The sequence below is a fragment of the Oncorhynchus tshawytscha genome, linkage group LG10, assembly GCF_018296145.1.
Source record: "Oncorhynchus tshawytscha isolate Ot180627B linkage group LG10, Otsh_v2.0, whole genome shotgun sequence".
NCBI classification, from domain to species: domain Eukaryota; kingdom Metazoa; phylum Chordata; class Actinopteri; order Salmoniformes; family Salmonidae; genus Oncorhynchus; species Oncorhynchus tshawytscha.
This window is the reverse complement of record NC_056438.1, coordinates 49310160-49335422: the sequence shown is the minus strand read 5'-3', so window position 1 is coordinate 49335422 and position 25263 is coordinate 49310160. Positions and strand designations below refer to the sequence as shown.

The window sequence follows — 25263 nt, the reverse complement described above, 5'->3', positions numbered from 1 at the left end:
CGTAATTATAGTGTGGCCGTTTCAGTTCTGATAATGTTTCTGTTGTGTTAGTGTGTAGCCTACTAAGTCACGTTTATAGGCTCGTTTGTGATAGTGGGGCGGTCGTTTCGTCTCTCGATTTTGATAGTGTGGCCCTAGTCTCATGTTTCCCCTGCTCATGTGAATCCTCTGGAGGCGGAGGATTCGCATGAAACCCATCTGTCTGATTCCTGACACATCAATGGAGAGGAGACGCAGCTGCGTCATGGACCCAGCAGGCCTTTTCCACACTCGGTGAACATGTCTGTTTGTTCTGTCTTTTGCCTCCAGTCAACGGTTGCCCTACCTGCAGTTTAAACAAATATTTTTTAGTCGAGTGCATCTGCCTCCAGAGAAACAAGAGAACTAGCTGGTCTGATCATGTGGCCTAACACTCACCAGTGTGAGGTGTCCCAGATGGCAATTTGAGTACAAAACCCCAGATACCCCTAATAACCATCCAACACATTATAACATGCCAATCAAACACACCTGAGCTCTGGCAAATAGGCCAACTGAACATCTGCATATTGTACTAACACATTGATGTAGAGTAGTGCTCAGCCATTAGTGCTTTTTGAGGTCAGTTTCGGTTAGATTATACAAAAAATGATCACAGTACAAATTAAATGCACTATGCATTATGTGGTTTGATTTCTCAAAAATATAACAATTAATAAAAGTCCCATGATGGTAGTGACTGCCCATGACTGCTTATCACTTATTAACCGTAAGTTATTCACAAATCTTTAATAAACTATTTCATTTGTTGTATATATTCGATTACTTTTTGTTATTTCATTCCAAGTCATCTCATCTCTATAGAGCTGCTTCCTATGCTGTCTGATTTTCAGTCGTCCTTCAAAGTAAATAAGGTATACTTTTATGACTGCTGAATACCGTCTATCAGTCACTGGGGCGGCAGGGTAACCTAGTGGTTAGAGCGTTGGACTAGTAACCGGAAGGTTGCAAGTTCAAATCCCTGAGCTGACAAGGTACAAATCTGTCATTGAAAATAAGAATTTGTTCTTAACTGACTTGCCTAGTTAAATAAAGGTTAAATAAATAAATAAAACTTGGATAATGTATTTTCAGGTAGAGATACCTCGTGAAGCAACTGCTCTCTGTCCCTCTCGATGTCCATTCTCTCCTTGTCTGCCTCTCACTAACCTAACATAGCAGCCATAAAGGAAACACACAGACCGGATAAGTAGGTGTGCAATGGATTATGGTCAGTGTAGTTAATTAACACATTTTCTCCTCTAAACTATGTAGAATATTGGCCTGTGGGGAAACTACAACTCCCTACTACATCGCACAGTTTGGGCTTGATTTGATTTGATTTATCTCTAGAGAAACTGCAATGTGTGCATTGAGCTCGCAGAAAAAACCCAAACAAAATGGAATTCAAATAATTGAACCACATTTGTCAGTTAGTTGTTTGACATTTTGGATAATCGCTCAGCACTAGTGTAGAGCCCTCCACACTCCACTCCTAGGCAGATGCAGTCTGTTCATTTGTGCTTGATTGCGAGGAGAGCTACTTTCAGGGACATTCAGGAACTTCCTTTTTTCTGTGATGTAGGTCAAGACCTTTTCATTTTAGCGAGTGTACTTGTAAGCTGCTTGAGATCTGCTGTGCTGTTATGTGAGGGTGCACATCACATCCCTTTGTGCGCACACTGACTGATTTTCAAAGTCCCGAAGCCTTGGCAGTGTATAGTCTTAGGATTAGATCCGGAGTGACATTTGTCCTGCTGAGGTTGTGCTTATGCCTCACCTTTGCCCTGCGTCTGCTTGGCGTTAACCCTTCCTGGGTCTCAGGCTGTCTCTCTAGAGGTCTCTCAGGCAGACCTGTTCATATGCATGAGGTCAAATGCCACTCTCGACTGTTTTCACCCTCTAAGAAACAACAAACCCTGATAAGCCTACATAGGGCTGGACTATTTGTGTGACATTCATGGCTGTGTATTAGATCAGTGGTTCACAAACTGTGGGGGGCGAGCCGTTCTAATAGTAGAATGCACAAGGTGCAATTTTGAAATTGGGTAGTGCATCATCAGTTTTCCTCTCGTCATTGCAGACCTCAGAGAGCTATTTTTTTAGCTAGGTCATTGATTTTGTGTTGTAATTTTTGAGTCATTCAGATATCACATGAACACGCATAAGACATGACAAAATGTGTAGAATTGCATGAAGTTTGCTTTAAAATGTTCTCCGCTAACAAGAGGGGTGTGAACAGTTTGTCATCGACAGAACTTGTGCCAAATAGACGTCGCACTTTTTTGAGTGAAAAGGTTTGGGAACCCCTATCTTAGATGTTTTGTGACATTCATATAACCCTTTAAAAATGTATTTAATGGTGATTCCATTGAGATTAAACGTCTTGTTTACAAAGGCTTTGTGCCAAACAGGAAGTAGCAGTATTACCCTGTAACTCTGCTTTATTTATATGCATCCTGTAAGGTGTATTTGTTTGTTGTCCTCTGTCGTCGTCTGGGTGTTGTGTAAAGGCTTATTTACAGATGGCTGGGATTGCTACCGGAGTCGTGAGATTATTCCAACATCAAGTCGAATGAAGGGGGATTATACAGCAGCACTGCTGTGAGTGTGAACGACCCGCCAGAAGGTACTGATGAGACGGCCCTATTGTACCAAGCCTGAGCAGATGGTCTCAACCAAAGGTCGCCACAGGAACAGTTGAAGGGTGCCAGGTCACGAGCATTTCCCAAACGCAAACAAGCAGTGCAGAGGGATAGAGAAGAGCCGTGTCTACAGTAGCACTGCGGACAATTGTGACATTGACAGTATTCGGATAAAGTCACTAACTGCTCTCTACCTGTAAGGGCGAATTGTTTTAGGTTTCGAATTAAGTCAGCCTTGTCCAAGTGTTGGAACATTCTTCATCATTTTTGCTGAAACCAGACTCTACATTGCTGCCGATAAATGAAATACAGGAGAGAAAAAAATGGTGCCTGATTTTACAAATGTTTTGTCCATTTGTCCATTTGCAATTTGTGGCAAATAACCTACATCTGTTGTTATTGTTTTTCCTTCAGCACCTGAGGCATCCTGTAACCTCAGCTGTAGCATCAGAGAACTAAAGGGCCTGTCATGGCAGGTGGATGCATACAGGTGAACACACCTGGTGCTCTTCAATGGACTCCTATCTTCAGTAGGACTTCTCGTTCCAGGTGTCGTTGACAACTGAAGACCTGTCCTAACTATGACTTGTAACTATGTTTTCCCGTCTTGTAGCGGACTTGTAGCTGATAGAGCCCTTGACCTTGAACCAGTTAGAACTTGTTCTTCTCTGCCCCCTCCCCGACCCAGCCTGCTCCTCCATAAACCTATTTTGTTATGTGCTTTGCTGTCGTCCCTCAATGTAAAATAAAGATGCCCAAAGAACAGTATCAGTATCCCTGCCCCCTAATGTTGCCTCCCTCACTTTTTCCAGTCACAACTCCACCTGCCCGTATCCAGTAACTCAGGGACAAAGAGATCCTTGCTGGTGTTGTTATGACGATGAGTTGTGATCTCTGCAGTATTTACCAGGGAATATATAACAGTAATAGGAGAAAGAACCCAGACAAAAACCCAACTTCCACCTACCAGTGTGCATCCTCTGTAGTCAGAATATTTGACAGAACTGCTCTTAGTGGAGACAGTTCTTCCTGGGACAGGATTGGGCTTACTTCCATTTTTAACTCAATAAAAAGAGAAAGAAGAAATGAGCTGTTTCTATTCAGCCTCCGGACTGACTTGTCCCCAACCCTGTCGTAGGATTACTTTGAGGTCACGTCATGGTACACTACAGTATCCCTGCTTCACCCATAATGTTTATCTGTGGTATAGCATCGTAACCTCTTAATCTTAAGACCTTTTGGGTCCATGATCCGGTTGTCTCTGTAAGACTTTCAGACTGAGACCACGGCTGTTTCGGGAAGGCTCTGCTTTCTTTTTGAGTTTGTGTGCATTTGTCCCTAGTTATTAGCCCTCTGAGTTGAGCCAGGGTTGTTTTGTTAGCCTATTATTTGTGGATGGGACATTTTTGTCTGATCTTCCTCCGTGAACTCTGTAACCCGGTGTATTGGGACAATAGGCAGTGATTACGGTGCTGTACAGTCGATCTTGGTAAATTAACCCCAGGGTCAGTGAGATCAGTCTGACGATGGGATTAAAGGGTGACCCAAATCCTCTGCACGGGGGTGGGGCCGTAGTACCTGGTACAGTAGTACTCTTTAAGTATTTTTGTTTTGTTTCCGCATCATCTGACCTTTGTTTCACAGTCAGTCACTCTTACGTAGGTCATAACGAGGCCAGTTGTCTTGAAAGACAATGATTTGTTTTTAGGTGGTGTCCACTGACCACTGTCCATCTACTATTGGTTTTCCTGAGGTAAACTGCTGCATCAAGCACGACGCGGACAAAATAGTTGAAAATATGAATTGACTGGATGCCAAGTGTTCTCTGTACAAATGTACCATATACAGTATCTTTTGCTCAGCAACACCCTCAATATGTGAAAACGCCTATCTTCAGTTTTGCTTGGACGTCCCCGGGGATGAAGACTGACTGTCGTCCAGACTTCAGACTTTCCGGGGATCCAAAACAAGAGGAGTACACTTATACAGGTTGGTGGATACAGGTCCCCTCAGCCAAATTGGTTTCTCTGCCATAAAAAAAACAGATCCTGTCCAAGTTAATACTCAACTATTTTGGCTAATGGACCCTATGTCTGGAGGGAAGGCTAAATGTAGGCTAGTACATTAGTACATGGGTCCACCTTGGTCGATCAGGTTGTCTCTCATAGTTCGGGGAGTAGGGCTTTAAGTAGGATGCAGTTGCTCATACAGACACTGACTTAAGCTTTTCCCCCAAAATGCTTCAGGTTAGGATTTTATGGAAGCCAGCTGCTGCTAGGTCTGTGCTTATGGGCAGCTTTTACCCTGAGTGTTAGAGTGAAATGGCTCTGAAGGGTAGTCAAAAAAGCAGGGTCAGGTTATGCAAAAAGTGGATTGCTGAATTTGGAGAAGCAATTAGGCTAGCGAGGTCAGGTACAGGGTGGCCTGAATGACCGCGTTTGAAGTTTCTCATGTTCTCTTTTGAAGATTTCTGTTATTTTTATAACAACATTAGCCCACACCAGTTTGTTTCAAATGAACCGTGCTAACTTTGCCAGTGTAAATCGAAAGCGGTTTGCATTGTGCGTCTTAACTCAGTTGGGATCCTCATTCTCTGGTCTGAGTGTTCTCTTATCTGGCTGTCAATGTGGGTGTGTTCCTCAGGCTTCACCTCATGTAGTCTTTCGGACCTGTGGACAGGGTCAAGGTTAACTCAAGTTTTGGCCTTTTGTTATGTCGTTATCTCTTCAGAGAACATTACCCTGAGAGTCATTGGCCTAATCTGTGTTGAGGGCTGCAGCAAGAGGATTATTTCTCTCTCGTGCACCTTATCAGAATGTCTAAGGGATCTTATCCTTCCCGTGCTCAAAATAAAGAATACGATACCTTTGCTTGTCTTTTCTGTGTTGACTTGTTGAGATTAAACAAGGGCCTTGCCGAATCTGGTCATAAGGGTCTTGCCACATGGTTTGGCTAGCATTAGCATTAGCTGGCCCGAGGCAGGATGTTAAGCTGTGATTAAGGTGGCAGGTAGATCAGACTGTATTAGTTTAATGGGGTCTGACAGCAGGTTCTCATGTCCTACTCAGTTATTTTCCTATGTGTGGTTGTACCATTTGGGTTGTAAAAGGCTCCAATTCGGGCACCCTTATGAAGGACGCCAGTCTACAATGTGTACCGTGATTCTGTGTTTCCTGATACGGCAGCTCTGGAAAGTGCTTGTCAACATTTGGGCTGCCAAGAAGAGCTGCTCAAGCAGTAAGTTTGTCTGCTAATTTGCTTGTTTCTTGTATCAGGCAAGGTGTTAGGACAACAACCTGTTAGGAATGTTTTTTTCCCTAGTAAGATGTGGCACATAGTTTGACGGTGTTGAAAGTTTTTATTTTTATACAGGCTAGTAGAGCTGTTGTGACTATTTAGCAATTGCTATAGGCCCTACACAGGTCTATCTTCACCCTTGAATTCCTGCCAGTGTACCAGTATCTATGGCTAAGCCTTAAGTCCCTTTCCAAGAATGTCAGTCTCATTGCCATGTTCAAACCAATATTCAGGGGTTTTCAGTCTTAGGCAAAATAGCAACACCATTGCAAGAAAGTGCATGAAATTGACACACATTCAGTCAACTTGATATTTGTTTTACTCCATAGCCTATAGTTGAATTCTGTATTATTTATGTGCGAGAAGTGTTATTTTCTCAATTGATATCTCGATTTCCCAAATGTGTGACCAACTTTAACCTCTAGATACCAATTGACTGTGAGTGTCTGCGCTGGTCATGAATCTGCAGCTGATTGATTTCAGTGCATGGGGCTCAAATAAGGGATCCCTGTGACCAACTGTCCTTTGTTGCACAGAAGGCTCCCCAGTTCTCACACATGTTAATAATGAACTGAACCATCAGGTATGGTTACTGTTAGGGAGAGTCTTAAGATGGATGTTCTGGGCATACGTCTTACTACTTGCTTGAACTAGTGCAATGACTCTTGAGAATGTTAGGTCACTGTGCGAAAGGAAAATCTTAAAAGAAGAGGGGGAAAAATGTTTTTACGTAGACCTAGCCGATCCTACAGTGTCGTGCTGTGTCTTTGCACACGCGACACCACACACACTACTTCCGGCGCCGACAGAGATGGCCGCCTCGCTTCGCGTTCCTAGGAAACTATGCAGTTTTTTGTTTTTTTACGTGTTATTTCTTACACTAGTACCCCAGGTCATCTTAGGTTTCTTTACATACAGCCGAGAAGAACTACTGAATATAAGATCAGCGTCAACTCACCATCAGTACGACCAAGAATATGTTTTTCGCGATGCGGATCCTGTGTTCTGCCTTACAACCAGTGTAACCGAGTGGATCACATGCAGCGACCAAAAAAAAAAACGACTCAGAAAAAGAGGGAAATGAAGCGGTCTTCTGGTCAGACTCCGGAGACGGGCACATCGTGCACCACTCCCTAGCATTCTTCTTGCCAATGTCCAGTCTCTTGACAACAAGGTTGATGAAATCCGAGCAAGGGTAGCATTCCAGAGGGACATCAGAGACTGTAACGTTCTTTGCTTCACGGAAACATGGCTAACTGGAGAGACGCAATCCGAAGCGGTGCAGCCAGCGGGTTTCTCCACGCATCGCGCCGACAGAAACAAACATCTTTCTGGTAAGAAGACGGGCGGGGGCGTATGTCTTATGGCCAACGTGACATGGTGTGATGAAAGAAACATACAGGAACTCAAATCCTTCTGTTCACCTGATTTTAGAATTCCTCACAATCAAATGTAGACCGCATTATCTACCAAGAGAATTCTCTTCGATTATAATCACAGCCGTATATATCCCCCCCAAGCAGACACATCGATGGCTCTGAACGAACTTTATTTAACTCTCTGCAAACTGGAAACGATTTATCCGGAGGCTGCATTCATTGTAGCTGGGGATTTTAACAAGGCTAATCTGAAAACAAGACTCCCTAAATTTTATCAGCATATCGATTGCGCAACCAGGGGTGGAAAGACCCTGGATCATTGTTACTCTAACTTCCGCGACGCATATAAGGCCCTGCCCCGCCCCCTTTCGGAAAAGCTGACCACGACTCCATTTTGTTGATCCCTGCCTACAGACAGAAACTAAAACAAGAAGCTCCCACGCTGAGGTCTGTCCAACGCTGGTCCGACCAAGCTGACTCCACACTCCAAGACTGCTTCCATCACGTGGACTGGGAGATGTTTCGTATTGCGTCAGACAACAACATTGACGAATACGCTGATACGGTGTGCGAGTTCATTAGAACGTGCGTTGAAGATGTCGTTCCCATAGCAACGATTAAAACATTCCCTAACCAGAAACCGTGGATTGATGGCAGCATTCGTGTGAAACTGAAGGCACGAACCACTGCTTTTAATCAGGGCAAGGTGTCTGGTAACATGACTGAATACAAACAGTGCAGCTATTCCCTCCGCAAGGCTATCAAACAAGCTAAGCACCAGTACAGAGACAAAGTAGAATCTCAATTCAACGGCTCAGACACAAGAGGTATGTGGCAGGGTCTACAGTCAATCACGGACTACAGGAAGAAACCCAGCCCAGTCACGGACCAGGATGTCTTGCTCCCAGGCAGACTAAATAACTTTTTGCCCGCTTTGAGGACAATACAGTGCCACTGACACGGCCTGCAACGGAAACATGCGGTCTCTCCTTCACTGCAGCCGAAGTGAGTAAGACATTTAAACGTGTTAACCCTCGCAAGGCTGCAGGCCCAGACGGCATCCCCAGCCGCGCCCTCAGAGCATGCGCAGACCAGCTGGCCGGTGTGTTTACGGACATATTCAATCAATCCCTATACCAGTCTGCTGTTCCCACATGCTTCAAGAGGGCCACCGTTGTTCCTGTTCCCAAGAAAGCTAAGGTAACTGAGCTAAACGACTACCGCCCGTAGCACTCACATCCGTCATCATGAAGTGCTTTGAGAGACTAGTCAAGGACCATATCACCTCCACCCTACCTGACACCCTTGACCCACTCCAATTTGCTTACCGCCCAAATAGGTCCACAGACGATGCAATCTCAACCACACTGCACACTGCCCTAACCCATCTGGACAAGAGGAATACCTATGTGAGAATGCTGTTCATCGACTACAGCTCGGCATTCAACACCATAGTACCCTCCAAGCTCGTCATCAAGCTCGAGACCCTGGGTCTCGACCCCGCCCTGTGCAACTGGGTACTGGACTTCCTGACGGGCCGCCCCCAGGTGGTGAGGGTAGGCAACAACATCTCCTCCCCGCTGATCCTCAACACTGGGGCCCCACAAGGGTGCGTTCTGAGCCCTCTCCTGTACTCCCTGTTCACCCACGACTGCGTGGCCACGCACGCCTCCAACTCAATCATCAAGTTTGCGGACGACACAACAGTGGTAGGCTTGATTACCAACAACGACGAGACGGCCTACAGGGAGGAGGTGAGGGCCCTCGGAGTGTGGTGTCAGGAAAATAACCTCACACTCAACGTCAACAAAACTAAGGAGATGATTGTGGACTTCAGGAAACAGCAGAGGGAACACCCCCCCATCCACATCGATGGAACAGTAGTGGAGAGGGTAGCAAGTTTTAAGTTCCTCGGCATACACATCACAGACAAACTGAATTGGTCCACTCACACAGACAGCATCGTGAGGAAGGCGCAGCAGCGCCTCTTCAACCTCAGGAGGCTGAAGAAATTCGGCTTGTCACCAAAAGCACTCACAAACTTCTACAGATGCACAATCGAGAGCATCCTGGCGGGCTGTATCATCGCCTGGTATGGCAACTGCACCGCCCTCAACCATAAGGCTCTCCAGAGGGTAGTGAGGTCTGCACAACGCATCACCGGGGGCAAACTACCTGCCCTCCAGGACACCTACACCACCCGATGCTACAGGAAGGCCATAAAGATCATCAAGGACTTCAACCACCCGAGCCACTGCCTGTTCACCCCGCTGCCATCAGAAGGCGAGGTCAGTACAGGTGCATCAAAGCTGGGACCGAGAGACTGAAAAACAGCTTCTATCTCAAGGCCATCAGACTGTTAAACAGCCACCACTAACATTGCGTGGCTACTGCCAACACACTGTCAATGACACTGACTCTACTCCAGCCACTTTAATCATGGGAATTGATGGGAAATGATGTAAATGTATCGCTAGCCACTTTATACAATGCTACCTTATATAATGTTACTTACCCTACATTGTTCATCTCATATGCATACGTTGATACTGTACTCTATAGCATCGACTGCATCCTTATGTAATACATGTATCACTAGCCACTTTAACTATGCCACTTGGTTTACATACTCATCTCATATGTATATACTGTACTCGATATCATCTACTGTATCTTGCCTATGCTGCTCTGTACCATCACTCATTCATATATCCTTATGTACATATTCTTTATCCCCTTACACTGTGTATGACAGTAGTTTTTTTTGGAATTGTTAGTTAGATTACTTGCTCGTTATTACTGCATTGTCGGAACTAGAAGCACAAGCATTTCGCTACACTCGCATTAACATCTGCTAACCATGTGTATGTGACAAATAAAATTTGATTTGATTTGACACACGTGCTCTGGAGTGCTGTTACACTAGCATTCACTGCTTCGTGAGGTCATGGCAGGCAGACACTTTCCGTCGCCATTATGTTCTGGCTGACTAGTCTACACACACACACTTACATATAGGGACACTGGGGCTGACGTTGGGTTCTGAATTCCTTTTTTGGGTGCAATAAAAATAGTCTGGAATCAGAGCATGCAAAAACCCAAATAAGAACAAAAAGTCTTACCCTACTAAGGCTCTGATATCACATGGACAACACCAGTAAGCCTGCCGCTCTCCGCACTTAGAGCATAAACAGTGAACGCATGTACGCACACCGTAAGGACAGGCTCGGTCTGTCTACGGGGGCTGGATTGAGATCATTGTGTCTGTCCTCTCGGCAACGTTATGAAAAGAATGGCTGCTTCACGTCGTCTCCTGATGATTCCATTTCTGAAAATATAATACTGCTGCTGATACCCTGCCTGGCTCACCCTCACGTCTGACTATAGTAACAGTCCACTGAATGCCCATAATCAGATTAGAGAGGGAAAGGGGTGAAAGAGGGGTTATAAACATCCTACAGAAAGGGAGCGAGAGAAGGTCAAATTATTGTATTAAACAGAGGTCATATTACATAGAAAAAACTGAAAACACCATCAGTGGAATAAATATATATATATAAATAAATATATTGCCTAGGCCTGGCTTTTTAAATGTAATTTTTTGTTTGTTTTATTTAACCTGTCAGTTAAGAACAAATTCTTATTTACAATGATGGCCTACCCCGACCAAACCCTAACGACGATGGTCCAATTGTGCGCTGTCCTATGGGACTCCCAATCACAGCCGGATGTGATACAGCCTGGAATCAAACCAGGGACTGTAGTAATGCCTCTTGCACTGAGATGCAGTGTCTTAAACCACTGCGCCATTCGGGAGACCAGCCTGGCTGCAGCCTAAAACATCTTAACTCTCAGCAGCATGTGTTTGCCTGGTGCTGCAGGTGTCAGTGGCACGCGTCAGCTGATGTCACGGTCTGACAGGTGGACTGCTCCCCCCTCCCTGAATCCTGACACTGCGGGTCCTTGCTGCTGGTGGAGGCCATCCATCTCGGTGCCTGCGGGGAAACCATGGGCAGGAAAGGGGAGGGTAAGGGGGGGTGACTTTGTTTTCATCTCTCCCTAAAGGTCAGCAAAAAGTATTCAGCAGAAAGCGGCGGCAGTAAGAGAGGTGTGTGTGTGTAGGGGTGGGTGTGAGCGGTGTCAGGTAGACTAGCAGTTAGACGGTTGGGCCAGTAACTGAAAGGTTGCTGGTTCAAATTCCAGAGCCAACAGGGTGAGAGAGAAAAAATCTGACACTCTGCCCTTGAGTAAGGTACTTAACCCTATTTGCTCCCGTATGTCACTTTGCATAAGAGCGTCTGCTAAATGCCTAAAGTGTGTGTGTGTGTGTGTGTGGTCCGTAACAAGATTCTGGGCCACATTGATTGTCTAACCCGAGTCATCACTGTGTCCAATGAAATGTAATCAGGCACATGCCATGATCTGGTAACGCCTGCGTGTGCGATCGTGTCTGAGTGGGAGCCTGTTTCCAGGCGCCTGTGTCAAGTGACTGTTGTTTATGTGTGTGTTTCAGCATTGGGAGCTTGTAGATGAATAACCCTAAGAGCTTTTCAGACGGTGCTGATCTGTTTTTTTGTGTGTGTTTGTGTTGGTGAGATGCGGAGTAGCCCTAATCGTATTACTTAATACTGCTGCAGAGGTCAATCTAAAGCAGCGGAACCTGTGTAATGGAAATTCATTGAGGCTTTATCTAGATATTTTTTTCTTTCAGTGTTGTCATAAATGATGTAATGAAGCCGGAGCATAATTTGAGTAACACTTTATGGATTGAACCATTGATGTTTTTACCTGGCCGCTATTTCACAGTTGAGCATGTTGTTCCTCTTTTAAAGCGGCACTAAAACAAGCGTATGTTTTGGGTTCTGATGGGGTACGACAGTGGAACTTAAGCTCATGAGGCATTTATAAGTTCTATTCTTCAAGAATCAATGAGTAGACCTACATATTATTCACTTACAAGTCCAAAAATGGATGTAGCAACTGCTGATTGCGTGTTTAAATGTCCTTAGACATGCGACTCTGACTGCAGGCTCATGGTAGAGGATACGCCACATGTATCAAGGCTTGTTTGAATAAGACCGAGCACTGTTTCCATGCCAAAGCTGTCTTATTTGGATGACTTGTTGTATTTAAAAATAATATATATTTCACCTTTTATTCAACCAGGTAGGCCAGTTGAGAACAAGTTCTCATTTACAACTGTGACCTGGCCAAGCTAAAGCAAAGCAGTGCAACAAAAACATCAACACAGAGTTACACATGGGATAAACAAACATACAATCAATAACACAATAGAAAAATCTATATACAGTGTGCGCAAATGTTGTAAGATTACCAGGTACCACACACAAGGTACCAGTCAAAAGTTTGGACACACCTACTCATTCAAGGGTATTTCTTTATTTTTTACTATTTTCTACATTGTAGAATAATAGTGAAGACATCAAAACTATGAAATAACACATGGAATCTTGTAGTACCAAAAAAGTGTAAAACAAATCAAAATATATTTGAGATTCTTCAATGTAGCCACCCTTTGCCTTGATGAAAGCTTTGCACACTCTTGGCATTCTCTCAACCAGCTTCATAAGGAATGCTTTTCCAACAGTCTTGAAGGAGTTGCCACATGCTGAGCACTTGAATGCTTTTCCTTCACGCTGCGGTCCAACTCATCCCAAACCATCTCAATTGGGTTGAGGTTGGGTCATCTGATGCAGCACTCCATCACTCTCCTTGGTCAAATACCTCTTATACAGCCTGGAGGTGTGTTTTGGGTTATTGTCCTGTTGAAAAACAAATGATATTCCCACTAAGCGCAAACCAGATGGGATGGCGTATTGCTGCAGAATGTTGTGGTAGCCATGCTGGTTAAGTGTGCCTTGAATTCGAAATATATCACAGTGTCACCAACAAAGCACCCCCACACCATCACACCACCTTCTCCATGCTTTACGGTGGGAACCACAGATGCGGAGATCATCCACACTGGGTCTCACAAAGACACGGCGGTTGGAACCAAAAATCTCACATTTGGACTCATCAGACCAAAAAACAGGTTTCCACTGGTCTAATGTCCATTGCTCGTGTTTCTTGGCCCAAGCAAGTCTCTTCTTATTGGTGTCCTTTAGTAGTGGTTTCTTGAACTCTGTGACGCATTTATTTGGGCTGCAATCTGAGGTGCAGTTTCCTGTGGCGGTCGTCATGAGAGCCAGTTTCATCATAGCGCTTGACGGGTTTTGCGACTGCACTTGAAGAAACTTTCAAAGTTCTTAATGTTCCGTATTGACTGACCTTCATGTCTTAATGTAATGATGGACTGTCATTTCTCTTTGCTTATTTGAGCTGTTCTTGGAATAATATGGACTTGGTATTTTAGCAAATAGGGCTATCTTCTGTATACCACCCCTACCTTGTCACAACACAACTGATTGTCTCAAACGCGTTAAGGAAAGAAACTCCACAAATTCACTTTTAAAAAGGCACACCTGTTAATTGAAATGCTTTCAGGGTGACTACCTTAGGAAGCTGGTTGAGAGAATGCCAAGAGTGTGCAAAGCTGTCATCAAGGCAAAGGGTGGCTACTTTTTAAAATGTGTTTATTTGTTTATTTTTTTAACCCCGCTTTTTTCCCCAATTTCGTGGTATCCAATTGTTAGTAGTTACTATCTTGTCTCATCGCTACAACTCCCATACAGGCTTGAGAGAGACAAAGGTCACAAGCCATGCGGCCTCCAAAACACAACCCAACCAAGCCGCACTGCTTCTTAACACAGCGTGCATCCAACCCGGAAGCCAGCCGCACCAATGTGTCGGAGAAAACACCGTACACACCTAGCGACCTGGTCAGCGTGCACTGTTTAACACCATTTTTGTTTACCACATGATTCCATGTGTTTTTTTCATAGTTTTGATGTCTTCGCTATTATTTTACAATGTAAAAAATTAAGAAAAACCCTTGAATGAGTAGGTGTGTCCAAACTTTTGACTGGTACTGTACAGTGTGTATAATAAATAAATATATATATATGTATATATATATATATATATATATAGATAGATAGATAGATAGATAGATAGATAGATAGATAGATTGAACAAAACATTTTACCCTCAGAACAGCCTCAATTCGTCTGGGCAGGGACTCAAGGTGTCAAGCATTCCACAGGGATGCTGGACCATGTTGACTCCAATGCTTTTGTCAAGTTGGCTGTATGTCCTTTGGGTGTTTTTATTTTTATATATTTTTTGTTTTACTTTTTATTTAGCTAGGCAAGTTAAGAACAAGTTCTTATTTACAATAACGGCCTACCCTGGAAAACCCGGACGACGCTGGGCCAGTTTTTGCACCGCCTTATGGGACTCCCAACGGCCGGATGTGATACAGCCTGGATTCAAACCAGGGACTGTAGTGATGCCTCTTGCACTGAGATGCAGTGCCTTAGACCGCTGCGCCACATGGGAGTGGTAGAACATTCTTGATACACACGGGAAACTGTTGTGTGAAAAACCCAGCAGCGTTGCAGTTCGGTGCACGTATATATACAGTGCATTTGTAAAGTATTCAGACCCCTTAACTTTTTCCACATTTTGTTACGTTAGTCTTATTTCCGGGTGGGGTGGTGGTGGGGGGTTAATATCACATTTACAATAGTATTGAGACCCTTTGCTATGAGACCAAAATTGAGCTCCGGTGCATCCTGTTTCCATTGATCATCCTTGAGATGTTTCTACAACTTGATTGGAGTCCACCTGTGGTAAATTCAATTGATTGGGCATGATTTGGAAAGGCACACACCTGTCTATATATGGTCCCACTGTTGACAGTGCATGTCAGAGCAAAAACCAAGCCATGCGGTTGAAGGGCACCAGATAATGTCTATAGCATTGAAGGTCCCTGAGAACACAGTCGCCTCCATCATTCTTAAATGGAAGAAGTTTTGACTCTTTCTCGAGTTGGCCTCATGGCCAAACTGAACAGACGCTTGGCATTGCACGTGATCTTAGGCTACTGTGCGGCTCCTCGGCTATGGAAACCCATTTCATGAAGCTCCCAGTGAACAGTTCTTGTGCTGTAGCCGCTTCCAGAGGCAGTTTGATTTTTACGCGCTTCAGTAGTCCTGTTCTGTGAGCTTGTGTAGCCTACCATCTCGCGGCTGAGCCGTTGTTGCTCCTATACGTTTCCACTTCACAATAACAGCACTTACAGTTGACCGGGGCAGCTCCGTCAGGGCAGAAATTTGATGAACTGACTTGTTGGAAAGGTGGCCTCCTATGATGGTGCCACGTTGAAAGTCACTGATCTCTACAGTAAGGCCATTTTAATGCCAATGTCTGTCTATGGAGATTGCATGGCTGAGAGCTTGATTTTTATCCATCTATTAGCGACAGCTGTAGCTGAAATAGACTAATTTACTCAATTGAAGGGGTGTCCACATACTTTTGTGTGTGTGTGTGTGTATATATATATATATACACATACATACATACATACATACATACATACATACATACATACATACATACATACATACATACATACATACATACATACATACATACATACATACATACATACATACATACATACATACATAGTGTACATGTGAAGTGTAAACATGATTAAAATGACCAGTGTTCCATGTCTATGTACACAGGCAGAAGCCTCTAAGGTGCAGGGTTGAGTAACCGGGTGGTAGCCGGCTAGTGACCAACCTTCTGTGTTTAGTATCAGCATAGTACCGTTTTTTTCCCCTATCTTCACCACCTGGGGGTGGCCCGTCAGTAAGTCCAGGACACAGTTGCACAGGGCGGGGTTCAGATGCAGGGCCCGGAGCTTAATGATGAGCAGTGAGGGTACTATGGTGTTGAAGGCTGAGCTGTAGTCAATGAACAGCAGTCTTGCATAGGAATTCCTCTTTTCCAGGTGGGATAGGGAACACCATCCCCTATACACTTTCTGATTAACTCAGTTACTGTGTCAGTGTATGCGTTGATGTTATTCTCAGAGGCAACCTGGAACATGTCCCAGTCTGTGTGATCAAAACAATCTCGAAGCATGGATTCCGATTGGTCAGACCAGCGTTGAACAGTCCTTACCACGGGTACTTGGGGCTGCAGGTAGCCTAGTGGTTAGAGCATTGTAACCGAAAGGTTACTGGATAGAATCCCTGAGCTGACAAGGTAAAAATCTGTCGTTCTGCCCCCGAACAAGGCAGTTAACCCACTGTTCACGTTAGGCCATAATTGTAAATAAGAATTTGTTCTTAGCTGACTTGCCTAGTTAAGTAAAGGTTACATTTTTTTTTAAATAACAATGAAATACTTCCTGTTTGAGTTTCTGCCTTCTGATTTACCGAGGGGAGGGCGGGAGAGGGCCTTGTAGCCATCCTGGAAGCGAGAGTAGCAATGGTCGATAGTTTATGATGGAACGGTAGCACAGACAATGTGTTGGTAAACTTCTGTAGCGTTTTCCTCAGATTTGCTTTATTAAAGTCCCCAGCTACAATAAATGCGGACTCAGGATTTGCGGTTTCCAGTTTGCATAAAGTCCAGTGTAGTTCCTTGAGAGCCGTCATGGGATTAGCTTGAGGGGGAATATACACTGCTGTGATGATGACCTAAGAGTATTCTCTCTCTGTAGGTTAATGCGGTCGGCATTTGATTGTTAGGTATTGTAGGTTGGGTGAACAAACGGACTTGAGTTCCTGTACATTATCATAATCACACCATGAGTCACAATCACACCTCCGCCTTTCTTTTTCCCCAGAGAGTTCTTTATTCCTGTCTGCACAATGTAATGAAGACCCAGCTGGCTATATGAATGGAGACAGTATATCCGGAGAAAGCCATGATTCCGTGAAACCAAGTATGTTACAGTCCCTGGGTCTCTGGAAGGAGATCGTCGCCCTGAGCTCGTCTACTTTTTTGGGATTGAATATTAGCGAGCAATATACTCGGAAGAGGTGAATGGTTTGCATGCCTCCTGAGTCAGACTAAAAGTTGTACCATCTTAACCGCTGTGAAATATATTTTCCATAACCAAAAACATTGTATTTTCAACTGTTTGAAGCTTGTCTACAAAACTAAAAGTAAAATACGCAAAAACTAAACATCACGGGAAGCATAGAAATAGTGCACATAGAACACATCTAATGTTTTTTAGACTTGCTCTTAATGAGAGTGACATCTATAACTCGCATTTCTATGTGGATTTGGTCGGGTCTCCCAAAAAGTTACATATTTCAGCTTTTAGGGAAGAAAACATTGAATAACTACAATGACCAGAATCCGTTGCGCCTACAGCTGCCTGTTCTCATCGGTTCGTGCCCGGGCAAGCCTGTGTGGAGCGTGCAGACAGACCAGGAGAGCAAGCATGATAGACACGATGGATAGAGAGCAGTTGCTTAGGTATCTCTACCCGACAATACATCTAATTGATTGATTTTTGTTATTCAGCAGGCTTAAAAGTATGCCTTATCAACTTTGAAGAACCACTGAAATAGTTATTTAGTCAGACAGCTCTGCAGCACAGGCAGCTGCTAGCTGGCAGAGATGATGATGACTTTAAGAAATGAAATTAAGTCATTAAATAATTAAAGGAATATACACAACTGAAATATTGTATTCAAATAATGTGAATAAATGATGGTTAATAGGTGATAAGCACACAGTAATGAGCAGTCACTATCATCATGGGGCTTTTATTGTTTTCTTCTGTGTCAGACAATATTTGGCTTTGTAATAATTGCAAGGTCATATTTCATAATGTATTTTATTGAAATCAAAAACCTTGGTAAATTGTTTTTAACTGAATCAACCTCAAACAGCACTAATTCAAAACAATATTAATGACTGGCGATTTGGTGCCGATTCAAACTCTATTTTCCACGTTTTTAAAACAAGACATTCTTCCCTTTGATCAAAACCATGAAAAAGAGCAATCTATCAAATCCAACCACTATCGTACTCAAACTGGTCCCTACTTCAAAACACAGGATTCAGGGATAAATTGTTCAGTGTCATCCATCAGCCCAAAAACCGTATCTGTTTGCCTCTTCGTCTAAACACCTTAAAAAGTAGTTGTGATTTAACATTCCCTCTGAGATCCTAAGCAGCCCTCATTCCTTTCTCACAGTTCACACCCTCTGCTGCCAAACCCTGAAGTACTGTAGCTAGCTAGCCTAGCGCTGTTGGCCAACGGAGCATCATCCCAGATGTTCCTTCCTTGCTTCAGTGTTTTCACTGTTACAGTGCTACAGTGTTTTTCCACTCTACACTGAGGCCAACAGGCAGCTACCAGGCAAGCAGCATGCTTCTGCAGAAGAAGAAAAAGCAAAGACCCCAAATTCTCCTGGTGTGTTTAGGCTAATGTCAGAACAGAGGACAAACACCAGTGGACTAAGTTTGTCACTCACTGGTGATGAGGATTACATTTTTCCACTGTTAGACACTGAGGCTGGTTGGAAGTTCTCCTTTTAGCCAGCCGAGTTCTCTTGCATTTGGGATGCATTTGCTTTCATCTGAGACAGTGTTCTATCTATGGCAAGGGAAGGCTTTCCTGTCAATCTGTAACCGTAAACTGGTATCTGTACCATAAGCTGGTATCGCTGACAGAGCAATACACTGATCGCCCACTGAGTCAAGAAGAAGGGATTTTCAAACACGCCCACCTTTCTGCATCTGCTGGTGTTAGTAAACAAACAGATAATGTATCCCAACTGTGACTATCGCCGCTAAGAACAGGATGGATTTAACTGTGACAAGGAAAGCTGTTATGAGCAGAGTAGAATGCTACTGATCGAAGTTAGTTCTGCGTTTGGTTAGGATTTGATCAGGTAGGCCTACTATCTTCTACCTTTTTTAGAGTTTAGAACAGGGAACAGAGGAAGCCAACCATTCTGGGGAGCCATACGGTGCATGTAGTGCAACCTCCTTTGTTCCAGAACACTAAACACCTGACTCAACTAGTTGTGGTTTTGAACCAGTTCTGTCAAGACCATGAATAGTTGAAGCAGGTGCTACGGTGAAACCAAAAACTTGAATTTCCAAAAGGATCACTGCCTTGCTCGGTTCTAAAGAGTCATAAGTCACAGCAACCTTTAGCCTACATTGTCTAATTGTACACTGAAAAATCATTACGGCCAAGATTAGATTTAGCCTAGATTAAGCGATCACAGAGGCCTGCTGGTTCGGGAAGGGTCAGTGTAGGCCTAACCACCTGAATGGCAGAGCCTCCGACAACTAGGCTTACTGTTGTGTGTAGCAAAACAGCAGGGAGTCAAAGTAGCTAAAGTTAAGCAATAACCTATCAGATGGAGTGCCCCAAGGGTGAGTCCTAGGGCCAGTTTCATTATCCCCACTGCTAAAAGTCATGGTCTTTCAATAATGTTTGGGGATACAGATCCCGGACCTGCTTTTCTACATCAAGGACATTATTCAGCCATCTTATTTCTCCCATGACTCCCACTGTCCGGGACTGTTTTTGTGGAGGTGGGGTCAAGAAGGAGAGGGGAGTGCTACTCTCCTCTCTGTTTTCCTCCTGTGCCATAATTAACACCACCGACACACACAGCATTCTGTGAGATGTTAGGGATGGGGATGAGGTGGGGTGAGATGTAGTCAGGCGGGTTAGCGACTCAAGGTGAGGCAGCGTGTGTGTGGGGGCGTCTGCCAGGAACCCTGTTTATAAATAGCCCTGCCTACACTGCTGCATCGTGGGATGCTGAGGCAAATTGTGTGGAGGCTGTGCTCTTTGCAGTGTGTGAGATAATCTGCTGTTTCTTATGAGGGAAGAAGAACAGATTTGAGGCTATGCCACCATACTGTTACAAAATTTAGAGAACAGATTTGAAAAAGCTTTAGCCTACTTAATTTGCATCAAAATTGAAAAAGTATTTCTTATTAGGCTTATTTGTCAACAAAATAGCCCATAACGCTATTTTACTCTCTTGATTTAATTGCATTCTCTCAAAAGTCCTCCATGTGAAACTAAAGTAAAATAAGTTATGCTTAATTATAAACTAGGTGGTTTGAGCCCTGAATGCTGATTGGCTGACGGCCGTGGTATATCAGAGGCTGTATACCATGGGTATGACAAAACATGTATTTTTACTGCTCTAGTTGTGTTGGTAACCAGTTTATAATAGCAATAAGGCACCTCTGGGGTTTGTGGTATATGGCCAATATACCACGGTAAAGGGCTGTTCTTTAGCACGACGCAACACGGAGTGCCTGAATACAGCACTTAGCCATGGTAGCCGTGGTATCCCTGCTTCTTGACTCAGTGGGGGATCAGTGTATTGCTCTGTCACCAATACCAGCTCCACCCCCTCGTGCCTTATTGCTTAATTAGAATATACCATTGTAAAATATTACATATATTTTTGAATTGCAAATATACCAACTTCAAAATAAATTCTAACATACAGTACCAGTCAAAGGTTTGGACACACCTACTCTTTCAAGGGTTTTTCTTTATTTGTACTATTTTATACATTGTAGAATAATAGTGAATACATCAACTATGTAATTTCACAAAGTTTGATCTCTGCGTGTCTGGTTCCCACCGTGAAGCATGGAGGAGGTGTGATGGTGTGGGGGTGCTTTGCTGGTGACACTGTCAGTGATTTATGTAGAATTCAAGGCACACTTAACCTTGATGGCTACCACAGCACTCTGCAGCGATACGCCATCCCATCTGGTTTGCGCTTAGTGGGACTATCATTTGTATTTCAAAAGGACAATGACCCAACACACCTCTAGGCTGTGTAAGGGCTATTTGACCAAGATGGAGAGTGATGGAGTGCTGCATCAGATGACCTGGCCTCCACAATCACCTGACCTCAACCCAATTGAGATGGTTTGGGATGAGTTGGACAGCAGAGTAAAGAAAAAGCATCCAACAAGTGCTCAGCATATGTGGGAACTCATTTAAGACTGTTGGAAAAGCATTCCAGGTGAAGCTGGTTGAGAGAAGGCCAAGTGTGTGCAAAGCTGTCATCAAGGCAAAGGGTGGCTACTTTGAAGAATCTGAAATGTATTTGGTTTTTGTTTAACACTTTTTTGGTTATTACATGATTCCATGTGTTATTTCATAGTTTTGATGTTTTCACTATTATTCTACAATGTAGAAAATAGTCAAAATAAAGAAAAATCCTGGAATGAGTAGGTGTGTCCAAACTTTTGACTGGTACTGTATATACAGTGCATTCGGAAAGTATTCAGACCTCTAGACTTTTTCCACATTTTGTTACGTTACAGCCTTATTCTACGATGGATTAAATTGTTTTTTCATCAATCTACACAATACCCCATAATGACAAAGCAAAAACTGTTTTTTTTAAATGTTGCAAATGTATATAAATTTAAGTATTCAGACCCTTTACTCAGTATTTTGTAGAAGCACCTTTAGCAGCGATTACAACCTTGAGTGTTTTTGGGTATGACGCTACAAGCTTGGCACTCTGTCAGGTTGGATGGGGAGAGTCGCTTCACAGCTATTTTCAGGTCTCTCCAGAGATGTTTGATGGGGTTCAAGTCCGGGCTCTGGCCGAATGCCAAGACGTGACGCTTGGCATTCAGGCCAAAGAGTTCATCTTGTTTCTCATTGTCTTAGGTGCCTTTTGGCAAACCCCAAGCAGGCTGTCATGTGCCTTTTTACTGAGGAATGTCTTCCATCTGGCCACTCTACCATAAACACCTGATTGGTGGAGTGCTGCAGCGGTGGTTGTACTTCTGGAATACTCTCCTATTTCCATAGAGGAACTCTGGAGCTCTGTCAGAGTGATCATCAGGTTCTTGGTCACCTCCCTGAGCTAGGTTCTTCTCCCCCGATTGCTCAGTTTTGCCTGGCGGCCAGCTCTAGGAAGAGTTTTGGTGGTTCCAAACTGCTTCCGAGAAGGATGAACACCACTGTGTTCTTGGGGACCTTCAATGCTGCAGAATTGTTTTGGCACCCTTCCCCAGATCTGTGCCTCAACACAATTCTGTCTTGGAGCTCTACAGACAATCCCTTCGACCCAATGTCTTGGTTTTTGCTCTGACATGCACTGTCAACTGTGAGACCTTATATAGACTGGTGTGTGCCTTTCCTGTCCAATCATGTCCAATCAATTGAATTGAATTTACCACAGGTGGACTCCAATCAAGTTGTAGAAACATCTCAAGAGTGATCTATGGAAACAGGATGCACCTGAGCTCAATTTTGAGTCTGAATAGTTATGTAAATAAGGTACCTATTTCTTTATACATTTGCTAAAATTTCTAAAAACCTGTTTTGGGTTTGTTATTATGGGGTATTGTGTGTAGATTGATGAGGAACATTTTTTATTTAATACATTTTAGAATAAGTATAATGTAACAAAATATGGAAAGGTCAAGGGGTCTGATTACTTTCCGAATGCATTGTATTCTGTATATGTATATACACTGAGTATATCAAGTTGCACCCATCCTAATATTGAGTTGCACCCATGCTGGCCCATGTTGGTGGCCCATGTTGACTCCAATGCTTCCCACAGTTGTGTGAAGTTACCTGGATGTCCTTTAGGTAGTGGAGCCCGTTGGGGAGTTGCAGCGATGAGACAAGTTTGAAAAAGGGGGTAAAATACAAAAAAATAACAACAAAAATCTCCAGCATTGCAGTTCTTGACACACTCAAACCGGTGCACCTGGCACCTACTACCATACCCCGTTCAAAGGCACTTAAATCTTTTCTCTTGCCCATTCAACCTCTGATTGAGACACACGCAATCCATGTCTCAGTTGTCTCAAGGCTTAAAAATCATTCTTTAACCTGTCTCCTCCCCTTCATCTACACTGATGGATTTAACAGGTGACATCAATAAGGGATCGTAACTTTCACCTCGTCAGTCTGTTGTGGAAAGAGCAGGTGTTCTTAATGTTTTGTACACTTAATGTATAGAGCCATGTCGTCATGGAATGCTCTGCCACCAGAGGTTACTCAGGCAAAAAGCAAGTTTAGCTTTAAAAAACAGATCAACATATTGTATCAGAGCGCCTCTCATCTTTCTAAAGATCTAATTTAACTGCACTGTATATAAGAATATGCATATTTATATACGATTGTTTGTAAATAGTATTTTTGCCATCTCTTGGCGCCTTTTCAATAGATATCTCTTATTTGTTTTTCTTGTCTATAACTGTTCTGTACTCTGTTCATGTATTTGTACGTTTCATGTGGACCCCAGGAAGAGTGGCTGTGCAGTAGCTAATGGGGATCCTAATAAACATAACTACGCGGTGACTGTTTCACTCAATGTTCCAGATGTAGATTCTCAAGAGTAGAGCACTATGTACACAGTGTACTCTTTCACAGGCTGTCTCCTCTCTTCCAGCGGGGTATGCAACTGAAGTCATCGAGGGCCTCCTTGCATGGTGCTAGCCCACTCTTTTTCCCCTCCAGCCCAGCACACTAGTTCCCCTGTTTTTCTGCAGTGCAGAACGATTGTGATTTCAGATAAATAATCTCTCTTTTTAAAGACCTGTGATTGAGGCCTATCACTCAGCTTTGAAATGTGACAGGCTTTCAGAATGTCACACGCAAGCCATAGCACCTATCCACAACATTCCCTGTGAAATGTGTTGTCTAGCTTGATTTCTGAAATGCCTCTGGTGAGAGAGTGGAGCTTTTCGTCTTCCTTTTGGAGTTTGATGTATCTCTGTGTTCCCTGCATCTAGACAGCTCGCAGCGCTAGTGTCTGATCGGTCTGCACAAGTGCTACTCACACAGCGAGAGCATCTGCATCTAGGAGAGTGGTTGATGGACTATATCACTGAACCTGACTAGACTGAGTTGTGATAATGAAGACACAGTAGTTGTATATCACAGAGTTTCTAAACCCAGAGGTGCAACTTTGCAAGACTTCCCGGGAACGCTTGCGAAGCAGACCAGAACAGACCAGGTTAGGGAAGTCAATGAGAGAAGTGAAACAATCCTTTAGTTGTTCATTTTCTCAACCTAGATTCCAGCCAATGTCTTATGTAGTTGAACATGTTATTACTCCAACATCTTGGAAGTGACAAACTGACACGTTTTCATTTTCGTCAAAAACAACGTTATATCGAAGGAGTGGCTTTGATTTGACGACCTACACATGCGCAGGTTGGCACGAGACGACCGTTAGATGACATGTTTCTGCGGATGAACGCAGCTAGCCATCGTCACCATGACAGCACCTACCAGCGTGACCAGGGATTTCTATTGGAGAAGCAGTTTCTTCCGCTCTTCATATTGTCTTTGGTTGTACCCATAGACCTATGAGTTTCTTGGATTTCGTTAGTGATAGTTTACTCAGTTTGTCCGATTGATTTTTCAGACCTCATGGTCTAATGACATGAGTCCATGTCCCACACCATCTGTTGAGTAGCCTAAATTAAAAACTATTCTACTACTTGCTGTTTAGAGCTGGAGTATTCCTCTAGTACAATATAGCCTATGTGTCACCTAAGAGTGTTTCCTGATCTAACCAGACGTATGTGTTATCGCAGCTGTTTCCCCTGCTGACAACCTGCAGCGGTTGGAGGACAAGGGGGACTCAGAGTTGGCCAATGGACCAGAGTCTGCCAACACCTGAGCTCTGAACAGGTGAGCCCCATCATCATCTCCATGTCCATCCATGCCTACACACCTGATTCAACTGAGTCTAGCCAGCCGGCCTGCCAGCCCCTGCTGGTATGCAGCTGCACCATTCTCCCTCAAACTAGACTACTTCATCTTAGTCCATCTATTGGACCAGATCTATCAATTACAAAATTATCTTTGTGTAGGGCAGACACAATATAGACTACCTTTTGTGATTTGGTAGGCTTGTTAGGGCTAGGCCTATATTACTATATAGCAGCTATAAAACATTGTTAATTAGTGTGTCTTAGAGGGTGTATTCATGCAGTAGAAGACCTAGCAT

General features: G+C 43.7%; 1 protein-coding gene across 3 annotated transcripts in view; it reads left to right on the top strand.

Annotated features, from left to right (window-relative positions):
* The window catches only part of LOC112260381 (protein FAM110B-like), a 51548-nt gene that overhangs the window by 15600 nt on the left and 10685 nt on the right, over nt 1-25263 (top strand). Inside the window, exons 1-2 of one of the 3 annotated variants that reach the window (XM_042328665.1) lie at nt 5751-5900; nt 24848-24944. The exons of 1 other annotated variant lie outside the window; for it this stretch is intronic. The gene's annotated coding sequence lies outside the window, so the exon portion shown is untranslated. Of the gene's footprint in view, nt 1-5750; nt 5901-24847; nt 24945-25263 lie in introns of those variants that run through there. One more of the 3 variants, XM_042328664.1, reaches the window with a different exon arrangement.